We start from the raw sequence: 15,096 nt of genomic DNA, 5'->3' as shown, positions 1-15,096 counted from the left end.
ACAGGCCGGGCCGGGCTGGCGACGCACACCGTAGGCTTGGTGCGAGGGGCAGGAACAGGCCGGGCCGGGCTGGCGACGCACACTGTAGGCTTGGTGCGAGTGGCAGGAACAGGCCGGGCCGGGCTGGCGACGCGCACCGTTAGCTTGGTGCGAGGGGCAGGAACAGGCCGGGCCGGGCTGGCGACGCACACCGTAGGCTTGGTGCGAGTGGCAGGAACAGGCCGGGCCGGGCTGGCGACGCGCACCGTTAGCTTGGTGCGTGGAGCAGGAACAGGCCGGGCCGGGCTGGCGACGCGCACCGTTAGCTTGGTGCGTGGAGCAGGAACAGGCCGGGCCGGGCTGGCGACGCACACCTTAGGCTTAGTGCGAGGAGCAGGAACAGGCCGGGCCGGGCTGGCGACGCGCACCGTTAGCTTGGTGCGGGGAGCAGGAACAGGCCGGGCCGGGCTGGCGACGCGCACCATAGGCTTGGTGCGGGGAGCAGGAACAGGCCGGACTGGGTTGGCGACGCGCACCACAGGCTCGGTGCGAGGGACAGGAACAGGCCGGACCGTACTGGGGACACACACCACTGGCCCTACGCGGGGATCAGGAACGGGCCGGACCGGACTGGTAACACACCCCAGTACCTCTCGCCGTGCCTCTACACTTTCCTTCCCCTTTGTGACCAGCGGCCCCCGTAACCTGGCGGCCTCCTCTGCCAACCCGCTGGACCGCTCTATTGCGGCCTCCTGCTGCCCCGTCGTCCACGGCGTGAGCCCCCCCCCTAAAAATGTTCTGGGTGTCTCTCCTCCCCGTGGACCAGGCCTCCCTATCTCTCGCCAGACTCTCACCCCACTGCTCCAAAGTCCAACCTCTCTGCTCTTCACTTGGCTTGGCCCAGTCGAGACTCTTCCTCCACTGCTCCCAAGTCCACCCTCTCTGCTCTTCACTTGGCTTGGCCCAGTCGAGACTCTTCCTCCACTGCTCCCAAGTCCAACCTCTCTGCTCTTCACTTGGCTTGACCCAGTCGAGGTTGCAACGGAGATCCGCTAGAGATTCCCCTGGCGATGGCTCCTGGACACGCTGCTTGGTCCAGTTTTGGTGGGATCTTCTGTCACGATCGTCGTATACAGAGGACCAAGGCGCAGCGTGATGAGCGAACATACTTTATTATCAAAAGTGATAACACGAACAAAACAATAAACGATAACGTGACGTCCTAGGTTAAACACAACCAACACGGAACAAACCAAAAGGAACAAGATCCCACAACTACTGTGGGAAAACAGCCTGTTTAAATGTGGTTCCCAATCAGAGACAACCAGCAACAGCTGACACTCGTTGCCTCTGATTGAGAACCACACTGGCCAACATAGAAATGAAACAACTAGAACTACAACACAGAACATAAACACATAGAATCTACACACCCTGGCTCAACATATAGAGTCCCCAGAGCCAGGGTGTGACACCGATACCACGACGGCCCTCAAAGAACACTGGACTTTATGCAAACTGGAAACCACATATCCTGAGACTGCATTTATTGTAGCTGGGGATTTTAACAAAGCAAATTTGAGGACTAGGCTGCCGAAGTTCTATCAACATGTCGACTGTTGTACTCGCACTGCTTAAAATAAAGTGGTGATCCTAACTGACCTAAAACAGGGAATTTTTACTAGGATTAAATGTCAGGAATTGTGAAAAACTGAGTTTAAATGTATTTGGCTAAGGTGTATGTAAACTTCCGACTATTCTACTGTAGTCCATGCCACTCTGACATCGCTAGTCCATATATGTATATATTCTTAATTCATTCCTTACTTAGATTTGTGTGTATTGGGTATATGTTGTGAAATTGTTAGATATTACTTGTTAGATATTACTGCACTGTCGGAGCTAGAAGCGCAAGCATTTCGCTACACCCGCAATAACATCTGCTAAACACGTGTATGTGACCAATAACATTTGATTTGATTTGATTTGAAAAGATAACGGACCTATATTTTTAAAATAATATAATCTTTGAGAACTAACAATCGCCAGAATAAAAGCTAGACAGTCAGGGAGAATAGAAAAAACCCAAAACGATTAATTTAGCAGTATAGATTTTGTTATTATGTTTGAGCTGAAGAACACAGCATAACGATGGCAAAATGCATAGATTTGCAGAAAATGTGCTTTAAAACTGCACAATTTTCTCTAAGCTCCAAACCAGAATATGTAGAATCGAAGGACATTTGCTTTAAAACTGCTAAAATTAATCTCAGCTCCATGGAGAAATTTGTAGAATTGCAGGAAATTGGCTTAAAAATACCTTGATGGAGGCCTCTAAAATGTTCTCTAAAATTAAGCTGTGCCAATGGGCTGACCGCGCCCACTGCCACGCCCCCTGCCACACCCACCACCTAAGCCCCTTTTTGATCCAGAAAGAAGCCTGACATTGCAGTGTGCTGCAATGTATTGTACTCATTTGCTGAATGGTTAGCAGCAAAACCAAGACATTATTTCACATGAGCAACGAACACCAGCAGTCATGTTTCTATAGAGTACAAAGCCCAGAGGGGAACACACAGAGGTGAAAGACGATCACACAGACTGAACACAAAAGATAACCTCTGCCTCGCTTCTACAACAGCTTCCGTTTCATACAGATAACTGTCAGTACATCATGAATAGATCAGATTTTAAATTGAACTGACGTTATTGAATCTACTCCATGCAAACAATTAATCCATCAACACAAAATGTAAACTGTTTTCATATAAGCCCAAATTCAAGAGATGTATATATTCCCTACACCCAAGTATTTTGTACAACATGTGTAATAACCACAAAATACTGTATATCCTAACAACACAGCAATGAGAGAGAAAATGTTCCAACCATTCTCCCATATGGATGGCTATGAGACAAACCAATGGCTGGGACTGGGAGACAGTGAAAGAGTGCTCTCTCAGAAAAGGACACGAAAGCTGCCTGTTGGCAAGGCTCTGGTTACTCATTGTCTACAACACTGTATCAACAACATGTGAAAAAAAGAGATGTCATACAGAATGCAATGCTCTTAATGTATGCAAACAATGCAGTTGGATGCCCCAGCCAACATAATAATGTACACTGAGTGTACAAAACATTAGGAACACTTTTCTAATATTGAGTTGCACACCTTTAGCCCTCAGACCAGCCTGAATTCGTCGGGGCATGGACTCTACAAGGTGTCGAAAGCTTACCCATGTTGACTCCAATGCTTCCCACAGTTGTGTCAAGTTGGCTGGATGTTCTTTGGGTGGTGGACCATTCTTAATACACACAGGAAACTGTTGAGCGTGAAAAACCCAGCAACGTTGCAGTTCTTGACATACTCAAACCTGTGCACCTGGCACCTACTACCATACCCCGTTCAAAGACACTTAAATATTTTGTTTTTCCCATTCACCCTTTGAATGGCACACATACACAATCCATGTCTCAATTGTCTCAAGGCTTATAAATCCTTCTTTAACCTGTCTCCTTCCGTTCATCTACACTGATTGAAGTGGATTTAACAAGTGACATCAATAAGGGATAACAGCTTTCACCGGGATTCACCTGGTCAGTCTATGTCATGGAAAGAGCAGGTGTTCCTAATGTTTTGTACACAAACCGGAACATTTATTATAAATGTATAACATAGGTATGTGCGCTCAGCCTCATTGATGGATAAAGCCAAAAGCATTTGCCAGGAGTTTACAGCAATGCACTCAGTATTGGAGCCAGTAAATGTCACAATATGACATACAACATATTTTCCCCTAGCTCTCCAATGTGTTTAATCAGGTACAGGTACTGCATAGGTATATTTTGCATGATTCACCAAAGCATTATGATTCTTCATAGGTGCAGCCAGAGAGTGTGTGTGTACATGGTGGCAGTTACAGGTCTCTCTCTCTCTCTCTCTCTCTCTCTCTCTCTCTCTCTCTCTCTCTCTCTCTCTCTGCATGCTGGGAGTGTTTGGTGCGTGCTGGGAATTGTTTGAGTGCTAAGTGCGAGTGTTGTGTAGAGTTAGATATCCTGGGTTTTCCTTTTCTTGGTGATATCCTTTTTTCTTCTATGCATGATTAAGGTTATTATTTATATTTTCTTGTTGTGGTAGAATTAAGTATATTGTTTTTCGTGTCGAAATTACCCTGATTTTGGTGGGGATGGCGGGCCGAATCGGGACGCCGTCCCTGTCACTTCGGCACGGCTTTAGGTGTGTTACTGAAGCTACTGTCACGGTGGAAGAGGTTCTGGTCGCCGTTGGAGAGAAGGTAGGATATGAGAATGTTGCTTATGCGTCACGGATGAATAAAGCGGTGGTGGTATTTCTTAAAGAAGAGCGCCTTGTTGATCGTATGGTTGAGCATGGCATACTTCTTAAAGGAATGTTTATTCAAGTTACGCCGCTTTTTTCTCCGTCAACAAGGGTAACGATTTCAAATGTACCGCCGTTCATTCCAAATGAGCTATTGGAGCGCGAGTTATTGCGCTTTGGGAAGTTTGCAAGTTCAATTAAGGTTGTCCCATTGGGTTGCAAACACCCGGCGTTGAAACAGGTAATGTCGTTTCGGCGACATGTGTTTATGTTTTTGGACTCACCGGAGCAGACTTTGGAGTTATCGTTTAAAGTCAAGTATGACAATAGACTGTATATGGCTTATGCTAGTACGGGTAGTCAACGGTATTTTGAGTGTGGGGATGTTGGTCATAAGCGACATGCTTGCCCGAAAAGGGAGAAGGCAGAGGGAGGGGCGCAGGTGGTCCTCGTAACGCCTGGGCCCACTGATGTTGGAAGAGGTGGGCTGACAGTGGTAGAGCAGCCACACGCATCTGTTGCTGAGGAACAAGTTGTCCGTGTTGAGGGCACAGAGGTGCAACTTGTACCAGAGGGAAATGTTATGCAGCAGAAAAAAATTGTTGTAGAAGGTAAGGATGGATCTGAAGGGCCATTTCCTCAGACTGGTGAGGAGGTGCCCAGTACGAGTGCTGTGGTACAGGAGGGGGTACATGTGGAGCTAATCTCCCAGGTAGTGGAGGAGATGCCCACTACAAGTAATGGGTTACAGGAGAGGGTTCATGTGGAGCTAATCTCCCAGGTAGTGGAGGAGATGCCCACTACAAGTAATGGGTTACAGGAGAGGGTTCATGTGGAGCTAATCTCCCAGGTAGTGGAGGAGATGCCCACTATGAGTGCTGGGGTACAGGGGGGGCTAGTCTCCCAGGTAGTGGAGGAGATGCCCACTATGAGTGCTGGGGTACAGGGGGGGCTAGTCTCCCAGGTAGTGGAGGAGATGCCCACTACGAGTAATGGGGTTCAGGTGGGGCTAGTCTCCCAGGTAGTGGAGGAGATGCCCATTACGAGTAATGGGGTTCAGGTGGGGCTAGTCTCCCAGGTAGTGGAGGAGATGCCCACTACGAGTAATGGGGTTCAGGTGGGGCTAGTCTCCCAGGTAGTGGGAGGGATGTGGTAGAGGGGAGTCAGTGGTCTGTGGCCTCAGTTGAGGAGGATCAGGAGAAGGATATGGATATCTCTCTTGATACGATATCAGCTGGTGAGGACTCAATTTACGATCTAGAGGAGGTAAATGGGTTTCTGGATCAGACTTTTGGGAAATCTGTCAAATTGGCAGATTATTTTGATGTTGATAAGTTTGTGAGGTCAGCTGTGATGTTACAGAAGACGGTGGGGTTAGACCAGTTGAGTGAGAAGAAGCGGTTTCGCTTGAGGAAATTTGTTACTGCTGTTGCAGCAGCAAAAGGTGGTGGGAAACGTGGTCAGGTTAAGAGAAAATTTAAATAATGATGATGATTATGCCTCATAGGGTGTTCTATTCTCTTTGTCTGGTTTCTCTGTGGTATCTTCTGCTTTTCCTTTTTATTTTCTATATGGAGGTACTAAGGGTAGGTTCTCTCAATAATAATGGAGGAAGGGACAGGAATAAGAGGGCTTGGGTATTAGAAGTAATAAAACAGAAAAGGCTTAATGTAGTTTTCCTACAGGAGACACATAGTGATGAGGAAAATGAGGTTGACTGGGGTATGTGGTGGGAGGGACAGCATATACTCAGTCATGGTACTAATTTCAGTGCTGGGGTGGCAATCTTGTTTTCTTCAGGCTTAGGGGTGACTGTGGTATCTACAACAGAGATTGTCAAGGGTCGGGTTTTATTGGTCAAGGTGGATGTTATGTTTTTTTTGTTGTTTTTTTGGAATGTTTATGCTCCTAATGAGGGTACAAAGCGTATTGTTGATTTTGATAAAATAAAGGAAACCTTAAGACAGTGTGACCAAGAGGGGTGTATGGTTTTAGGGGGGGACTGGAACTGTACAGTGGATTTTACTGTTGATCGCACCGCTGAAGAACCTCACCTGCGGTCAGCAATTTGTCTGTCTGGTCTATTAACTGAGTTTGAGCTTTCTGATGTGTGGAGAGTAAAGAATGCAAAAGTTAGGCAGTACACATGGCTAAAAGTTAATGAAGGTCATGTCAGTGCAGCAAGGTTAGACAGGTTGTATGTATCTGAGCAATACTGTAGTAGGGTTGGAAGGTGTGACATTACTCCTGTGGGTTTCTCTGATCACCATATTGTCACTGTTGATATTCACTTGTCCTGTCCACGAAGGTCATCATCTTATTGGTATTTTAATGTTAAATTGTTACATGATGTCATGTTTTGTGAAAGGTTTTTGTTGTTTTGGGAAAAATGGAGGGTTACAAAAGGGAATTTTGAGTCTTTGAGACAATGGTGGGAGGTTGGGAAGGCCCAAATACGATTATTTTGTCAACAGTATACTGCTCTGTCTCGAATTGAAGTTAAAGAGACTATCAGGGCCCTTGAACAGGACATTAAATCTATTGAATTGAAGTTGCTCACTCAGAATGACCCCGGACTAGTCATGAACTTACTGGACAAGAAACATGAATTGAGGTCGTTTCTGCATGAAAGAGTGAAGGGTGCCTTGATTAGGTCTCGTTTCGCTTCCCTCAAGGATATGGATGCTCCTAGTGCTTTTTTTTTTAAACCTAGGACAGTCGACATTGCAACGTAAACAGATGGTCTGCCTTCGTCTCCCTGATGGGAAGGTGACCACGGATGACAGTGAAATGTGTCAACATGCCGTGGATTTCTATTCTGCCCTCTATAAGGCGGAGGATTGTGACTCTCTGTGTACTGAACAGTTGTTACACGGTCTTCCTCAATTGGGATCTGAGCAAAGAGTCGCATTGGACTCTGACATTACACTGCAAGAGCTGTCCACAGCAGTTATGCAGCTCTCAACAGGCCGAGCCCCTGGCATTGATGGTTTACCATCTGAGTTTTATAAGCACTTTTGGGGGTCTATTGGGGAGGATTTTTATGAAGTGGTGTGTGAATCTTTTCATGAGGGCTCTCTTCCTGTATCTTGTCAACGTGCGGTACTTTCACTGTTGCCAAAAAAGGGGGATTTGGCTCTCATAAAAAATTGGAGACCTGTTGCTTTGCTGTGTGCAGAATATAAAATTGTTTCTAAATGTCTCTCAAACAGGTTGAAAGAGTATCTGGGATTGTTGGTCCACAAGGACCAGTCCTACTGTGTACCTGATCGCTCTATTGTTGACAACTTGTTTCTAATAAGAGATGTTTTAGACATTTGTAAACTGTCTGATGTAAATGTGGGTTTAATTTCTTTGGATCAGGAGAAGGCTTTTGATCGTGTGGACCACCAGTACTTGTTTAAAACAATGAAAGCCTTTGGGTTTGGGGATGTTTTTTTGTCTTGGATGAATTTACTGTATGCTGGGGCCTCGTGTATGGTGAAGGTGGGGGGTGGTTTGAGTTGTCCCATCCCTGTCCAAAGGGGCATCAGGCAGGGATGCCCAATTTCAGGGCAGTTATACAGTCTGGCGATTGAACCAATGCTTTGTTTTTTAAGAGCGAAGCTTACTGGTTTCTCTGTGCCAGGTGTAATGAAGGGTCCCACGATAGCACTGTCTGCGTATGCAGATGACGTGACAGTTTTTATTACAGGGGGTGAGGATGTTAAGGTTCTCTCAGACGCTTTAAAGGTGTATGAGGGGGCCTCCTCAGCTAGAGTCAATTGGGGAAAGAGTGAAGCGCTGTGGGCAGGCCAGCTTCAGATGGGGTCCGCTCCACGGTTACCAGGGGGGCTTCAGTGGGGCAGAGATGGGATGAAGACTTTGGGGGATTTTCTAGGCTCCGATGTCTTTCAGAAAAAGAACTGGGAGGGTGTAGTGGAGAAAGTGTGTGCCAGATTGTCTAGGTGGAAATGGGTGCTGCCCCAGCTGTCTTATAGGGGAAGGGTACTGGTAGCTAATAATCTTGCTGCCTCTACCCTGTGGCACAGACTAATGATTTTACAGCCACCAAAGGGTCTGATACAAGAGCTTCAGAGGACCCTTGTCAATTTCTTCTGGTCTGGACAACATTGGATTAAAGCTTCAGCCCTGTACCTGCCACTGCACGAGGGTGGGCAAGGCCTGGTGGACATTTCTTCCAGGATCATGGCTTTCCGGCTTCAAGCAGCCCAGAGACTGTTGTACAGTGACGGTTCTAGCTGGGTTGACACAGCCTACACATTGATGAGGAGAGCGGGCTGTTTGGGCTTAGACAAGCACCTTTTCCTCTTAAAGCTGGAGGGGGGTGAGTTGCCTGGCCTGACTCCATTTTATGAGTCTGTTATGCAGGCTTGGAGAGTTCTGGTCAAGTCCCGTAAGGCCTGCACGCCACCAGGGATGTGGCTTTTTGAAGAGCCTCTTTTTCACAACACTGCCATCCAGTCCCGTGTTCTGGGTTCAGCTAGCCTACGTTCATGCCTGTTAGGCGTGGGGTGTACTAAGCTGGGTCATCTGATGTGGAACAGGAATAGGTCGTTGGAGGAGCTGGGAGAAAGAGCGGGGATCCGATCGTCTCGCCTACTGAGGAAGGTCGTCGCTGAGGTCTGTGATTCCTTGCCAGTACTTCATCTGCAGTATGTGACTGACACTTCCAATTCTGATCGGTGGAAGGAGGGTCTGGATTATGTGTTCCCTGCACTGATTGTTAGTGCTGCGGCGGGGGCATTCGAGGAGGACGTGGGGATGCTGCTTTCCTTCGATACCCCGGAGCTGGGGGAGTTCAAGGAGGTGGGAAAGAAGGCCATGTACAGAATATGTGTAAAGGTGTCCCATGCCTCTTCCCTGGAAGGGGTAAAATCGACGAGGTGGGCGGGTGTGCTTGGTCCAGGTGCCTCCCCAAAAGGCTGTTGGCAATCATTATACAAACTGCCTATTGATAAGAGGACAGCTGACCTCCAATGGAGGATAATACATGGAGCCATAGCCACCAACATGTATCTGGTACACCTGGATCCTACTGTTGGGGAGGGGTGTCCATTCTGTGCTGAGTCTGAAACTCTGGCACATCTGTTTTTACAGTGTCCCAGGTTGGTCGGGATGATTGACCTGATCACTAATTGGTTCTCAGCTCTGGGAGAGGTTTTCTCTTCCCAACTGTATATATTTGGGCCAAAGTACAGGTTTAGTCAGAAAGGTGTTGTGTTGCTTAATTTTGTGTTAGGGGCAGCAAAATTAGCCATATGGAAGACCCGAAAGAACAGTATTCGGGGACAGGGGTCTGTGGATGTGGTGGGAATGCTGGAGGGAATGTTGGCAGCAAGACTAAGGGTTGAGTTTGCCTATTATAAACTTGTCAACAATATTGATCTGTTTATGAGTATATGGGGTATTCAGAGGCTGTTGTGTTCAGTTACTGTGAGGAGGGAATTGGAGTTGTGTTTTTAATTGATGTGTAAATACGGTTTTGTATGAGTATTTATTGTGTGGTGGGCTCCCAGACCCAATAAAGATTATTTAAAACTCTCTCTCTCTCTCTCTCTCTCTCTCTCTCTCTCTCTCTCTCTCTCTCTCTCTCTCTCTCTCTCTCTCTCTCTCTCTCTCTCTCTCTCTCTCTCTCTCTCTCTCCTCTCCTCTCTCTCTCTCTCTCTCTCTCTCTCTCTCTCTCTCTCTCTCTCTCTCTCTCTCTCTCTCTGGTTGAGGTCTGGGGATTTTGGAGGCCAGGTCATCTGATGCAGCACTTCATCACTCTTCTTCTAGGTAAAATAGACCTTACACAGCCTGGAAGTGTGTTGGGTCATTGTCCTGTTGAAAAACAAATGATAGTCCCACTAAGCCCAAACCAGATGGGATGGCGTATCGCTGCAGAATGCTGTGGTAGCCATGCTGGTTAAGTGTGCCTTGAATTCTAAATAAATCACAGACAGTGTCAACAGCAAAGCACCCCCAGAATCAGACCATGAAGGCCTGATTCACGCAGTCTCCTCTGAACAGTTGATGTTGAGATGTGTCTGTTACTCGAACTCTGTGAAGCATTTATTTGGGCTGCAATTTCTGAGGCTGGTAAATAATTAACTTATCCTCTGCAGCAGAGGTAACTCTGGGTTTTCCATTCCTGTGGCGGTCTTCATGAGAGCCAGTTTCATCATAGCGCTTGATGGTTTTTGCGACCGCACTTGAAGAAACTTTCAAAGTTCTTGAAATGTTCCATATTGACTGACCTTCATGTCTTAAAGTAATGATGGACTGTCGTTTCTCTTTGCTTATTTGAGCTGTTCTTGCCGTAATATTGACTTGGTATTTTACCTTGTCACAACACAACTGATTGGCTCAAACGCATTAAGAAGGAAAGAAATTCCACAAATTAACTGTTAAGAAGGCACACCTGTTAATTGAAATGCCTTCTAGGTGACTACCTCATGAAGCTGGTTGAGAGAATGCCAAGCGTGTGCAAAGCTGTCATCAAGGCAAAGGGTGGCTATTTGAAGAATCTCAAATATAAAATATATTTTGATTTGTTTAACACTTTCTTGGTTACTACATGATTCCATATGTGTTATTTCATAGTTTTGATGTCTTCACTATTATTCTACAATGTAGAAAATAGTAAAGAGAAAAGAAAAACCCTTGAATGAGTAGGTGTCCTAAAACTTTTGACTGGTAGTGTAATATCCGGTGCTTGACTTGGGCAGGAGCTCACCGAAATTGAGTACTGGCACCTATTTCAGTCCAAGTCAAGCTCTGAGGATATCATACTACAGGATGTATAATAGCCTGATCCACGACCATCCAGACCGCTACGCTCTCATTTCATTTAGCGAAACAGAATGTAAGCTTGCGAGACTTCAGGATGGTTGTACAGTATGAGACTAACTGTATGAGATGTAGCGGTGAAAGCCAAAGTGTGAAGAACTGAGTATCTGATCTGGTCTCTCACCATATCCTGCCGTGTAGCTGGAAAACTATATGGCCTTGAGGTGATTTTCCTCAGTGTTCCATGTCCCCTGAGCATTGAGTAAAAACAACACACCTTATCGTCAATACTATACATGTATCCCATGTGCGCTGTATTTGATCATTCAAGTGTAATAGAGAAATTACTCTGACTAAAACTTGCATATAGGTTGATATGAGTTTGTAAAAGGTTGTAGCCAATGCATGCAGTAGCCAAGCCTATACAGGAGGCCTGTGTGAATGCAAGTGGCTCGGTATTGAGTGATAGGGACCATTCATATTTGGCCATGAGTTTCATCTAGTATTTTCTCAAAGCCTCTATGTGAGCTTCATGTCAGCTTACAGTTTTCAATCACTCTCTGCAAGGTACTGTAGGCATATGTTTGTTTTTGGTCCTGCTGCCCTCACCATAGATATCTATTTTAAAGTGATAAAATAACAACAATGAAAAAGATATCAAAACTGAATTTCCTTTCAAACTACTTAAATTTAATTTCAGACTATTGTAGCCATGTAAGTTGAATATATATATTTTTATTGATGCCTTACCCTGTCTTTGCTGCTTCTGCATGTCCATTTGTGAACCCGAACCCTGAAAATGATTTAAATGATAGAAAATACACAAATGAGAACTTATCAAACATCTTGACAGTGGCATAGGTAACAACCTAATAACAAATGTTCCTTTCAATTTGATAATTTTCGGTACATGACATGGTCAGTTCACAGGTATCTCAACTAACCATACTATGACTAAAGTTTTCAGCATAACGTAGACATGCTGCATCATCCAGTTAATAGGCTCCATTTTTTCTGTATTTTACCTTCCATAGCAACATATCCAAACTGATTTTCTCGGTTTTCTCACTAACCACAGTCATTAACCGGGATCCTTGGGACGTCCCTACCCCCATTGAAGTTGATATGTAAAATGGTTAAATTTAGGGATGATACCTATGGTGGGTATTTCAGTGCTCGTGTGATAAGCGCGTGCGTCTATCTCAGAATAAGGCCTTGGCCTAGCTAACTATTTCACCAATGTTTAAACTCTTTGTATTCCCTGCTGGTATCTTCTGGATGTCTGACAAATTCCATTAATTAGAGATGATGCCATGACATAGAGACTTTGTAAAGTATTGGTAATTACGTTGGAGGCCTTTTGTCTTTGCAACTTCAACCCACTTTAACTCCAGTACACAAATCTGTTGCTGTCATAGTTGGCATGTGATACCCTCATTGCCCTGCAACGATGCATTGTCATTGGCCTATCTGCCCAAAACATTATCCTTTAAAACATTTGAATTTAACTCTTTAACCAAATTGCACAGCATCCTTTATTCCTAACTACAAATACATGTTTTCCACAGGCCACTGAGACTGAAAGTATGGGCTAAATTTGAAATGATAGCCCTTCCTGTAAAATGTACAATCTGTACAATTATTTTAGATTTCAGATTGTACATTATTAAATCTAGCTCATATATTCAGTCCAAGCAGACAATGAGTTAATGATCCATAGTGCTCCCAGTCCCAGAGCAAAGATCTGTTCTACAGCCACCAATTGTGCAAGTTCTCCCACTTAAAAAGATGAGAGAGGCCTGTAATTTTCATCATAGGTACACGTCAACTATGACAGACAAATTGAGATATTTTTTTCCAGAAAATCACATTGTAGGATTTTTTATGAATTTATTTGCAAATGATGGTGGAAAATAAGTATTTGGTCACCTACAAACAAGCAAGATTTCTGGCTCTCACAGACCTGTAACTTCTTCTTTAAGAAGCTCCTCTGTCCTCCACTCGTTACCTGTATTAATGGCACCTGTTTGAACTTGTTATCAGTATAAAAGACACCTGTCCACAACCTCAAACAGTCACACTCCAAACTCCACTATGGCCAAGACCAAAGCGCTGTCAAAGGACACCAGAAACAAAATTGTAGACCTGCACCAGGCTGGGAAGACTGAATCTGCAATAGGAAAGCAGCTTGGTTTGAAGAAATCAACTGTGGGAGCAATTATTAGGAAATGGAAGACATACAAGACCACTGATAATCTCCCTCGATCTGGGGCTCCACGCAAGATCTCACCCCGTGGGGTCAAAATGATCACAAGAACGGTGAGCAAAAATCCCAGAACCACACGGGGGGACCTAGTGAATGACCTGCAGAGAGCTGGGACCAAAGTAACAAAGCCTACCATCAGTAACACACTACGCCGCCAGGGACTCAAATCCTGCAGTGCCAGACGTGTCCCCCTGCTTAAGCCAGTACATGTCCAGGCCCGTCTGAAGTTTGCTAGAGTGCATTTGTATGATCCAGAAGAGGATTGGGAGAATGTCATATGGTCAGATGAAACCAAAATAGAACTTTTTGGTAAAAACTCAACTCGTCGTGTTTGGAGGACAAAGAATGCTGAGTTGCATCCAAAGAACACCATACCTACTGTGAAGCATGGGGGTGGAAACATCATGCTTTGGGGCTGTTTTTCTGCAAAGGGACCAGGACGACTGATCCGTGTAAAGGAAAGAATGAATGGGGCCATGTATCGTGAGATTTTGAGTGTAAACCTCCTTCCATCAGCAAGGGCATTGAAGATGAAACGTGGCTGGGTCTTTCAGCATGACAATGATCCCAAACACACCGCCCGGGCAACGAAGGAGTGGCTTCGTAAGAAGCATTTCAAGGTCCTGGAGTGGCCTAGCCAGTCTCCAGATCTCAACCCCATAGAAAATCTTTGGAGGGAGTTGGAAGTCTGTGTTGCCCAGCGACAGCCCCAAAACATCACTGCTCTAGAGGAGATCTGCATGGAGGAATGGGCCAAAATACCAGCAACAATGTGTGAAAACCTTGTGAAGACTTACAGAAAACGTTTGACCTGTGTCATTGCCAACAAAGGGTATATAACAAAGTATTGAGAAACTTTTGTTATTGACCAAATACTTATTTTCCACCATCATTTGCAAATAAATTCATTAAAAATCCTACAATGTGAGTTTCTGGATTTTTTTTTCTCATTTTGTCTGTCATAGTTGACGTGTACCTATGATGAAAATTACAGGCCTCTCATCTTTTTAAGTGGGAGAACTTGCACAATTGGTGGCTGACTAAATACCTTTTTTCCCCACTGTATCTGCACATTTCTGTAACAATTCCCTGAGATCCTCTAGTGGCAACAAGTTGATCAATCTGAATCAATTATGTAATTAATGTGTTTTTCGATTAAAGTATGTTTTTTTGGGCTTCTCATGATGTAAGCCTATGTGATAATGTAATTTGGAAACATTGTAAGCACTGTACCAATACATTTTCTACATGAAATAATACAAATTTGACAGAGTACAGAAGAGAGGCTGCTTATAATGGTGTTGTAAAAAGTGAGATGGGCTTTTCCCATATGACCCGAGCTGAGAGCAGAATGTTGACCGGGTGTCTGAGGTTGGGAGAAAGAATATCTGTGGTGAGGGTGGTTACCTGTAACTCATAGCTGAATATAATTATTTTCCACTTAAACCATTCAGTTTCTTCTTCTCCCAGCTGACTGCATGGTTGACTGTAAGAGCAGGATGTACATTTTCGTGCTAAGAGGCATACTATTAAGGGTTACCATGGAGCGAACCTCAATTTTGATTTGATGGCCAGAGTAGACCCAGGAAGCACAAGGGGCTTTGCTGCAGGCCAATTATGTAAATTAACTGCACTGAATAGAACAGGGAAACAAACCCACCTGATAATAAAATATAACATGATAGATTTGTTCCATAGGGAAATCTGAAATACATTAGCATGGACAATGAAGATAAATGAG

General features: G+C 44.9%; 1 pseudogene across 1 annotated transcript in view; it reads right to left on the bottom strand.

Annotated features, from left to right (window-relative positions):
- The window catches only part of LOC311129327 (myosin-IIIb-like), a 107,374-nt pseudogene extending 95,497 nt beyond the window's left edge, over nt 1–11,877 (bottom strand). Inside the window, exon 1 of the transcript in view lies at nt 11,840–11,877. The product of the transcript in view is annotated as a myosin-IIIb-like (transcript). The remainder of the gene's footprint in view (nt 1–11,839) is intronic.
- Nucleotides 11,878–15,096: the final 3,219 nt, after the last annotated feature.

Source organism: Coregonus lavaretus, assembly GCF_964263955.1.
Source record: "Coregonus lavaretus genome assembly, chromosome: 5".
Lineage (NCBI taxonomy): Eukaryota > Metazoa > Chordata > Actinopteri > Salmoniformes > Salmonidae > Coregonus > Coregonus lavaretus.
Note: the sequence above shows the minus strand (reverse complement) of the source record. Positions and strands in the feature narration are given on the sequence as shown.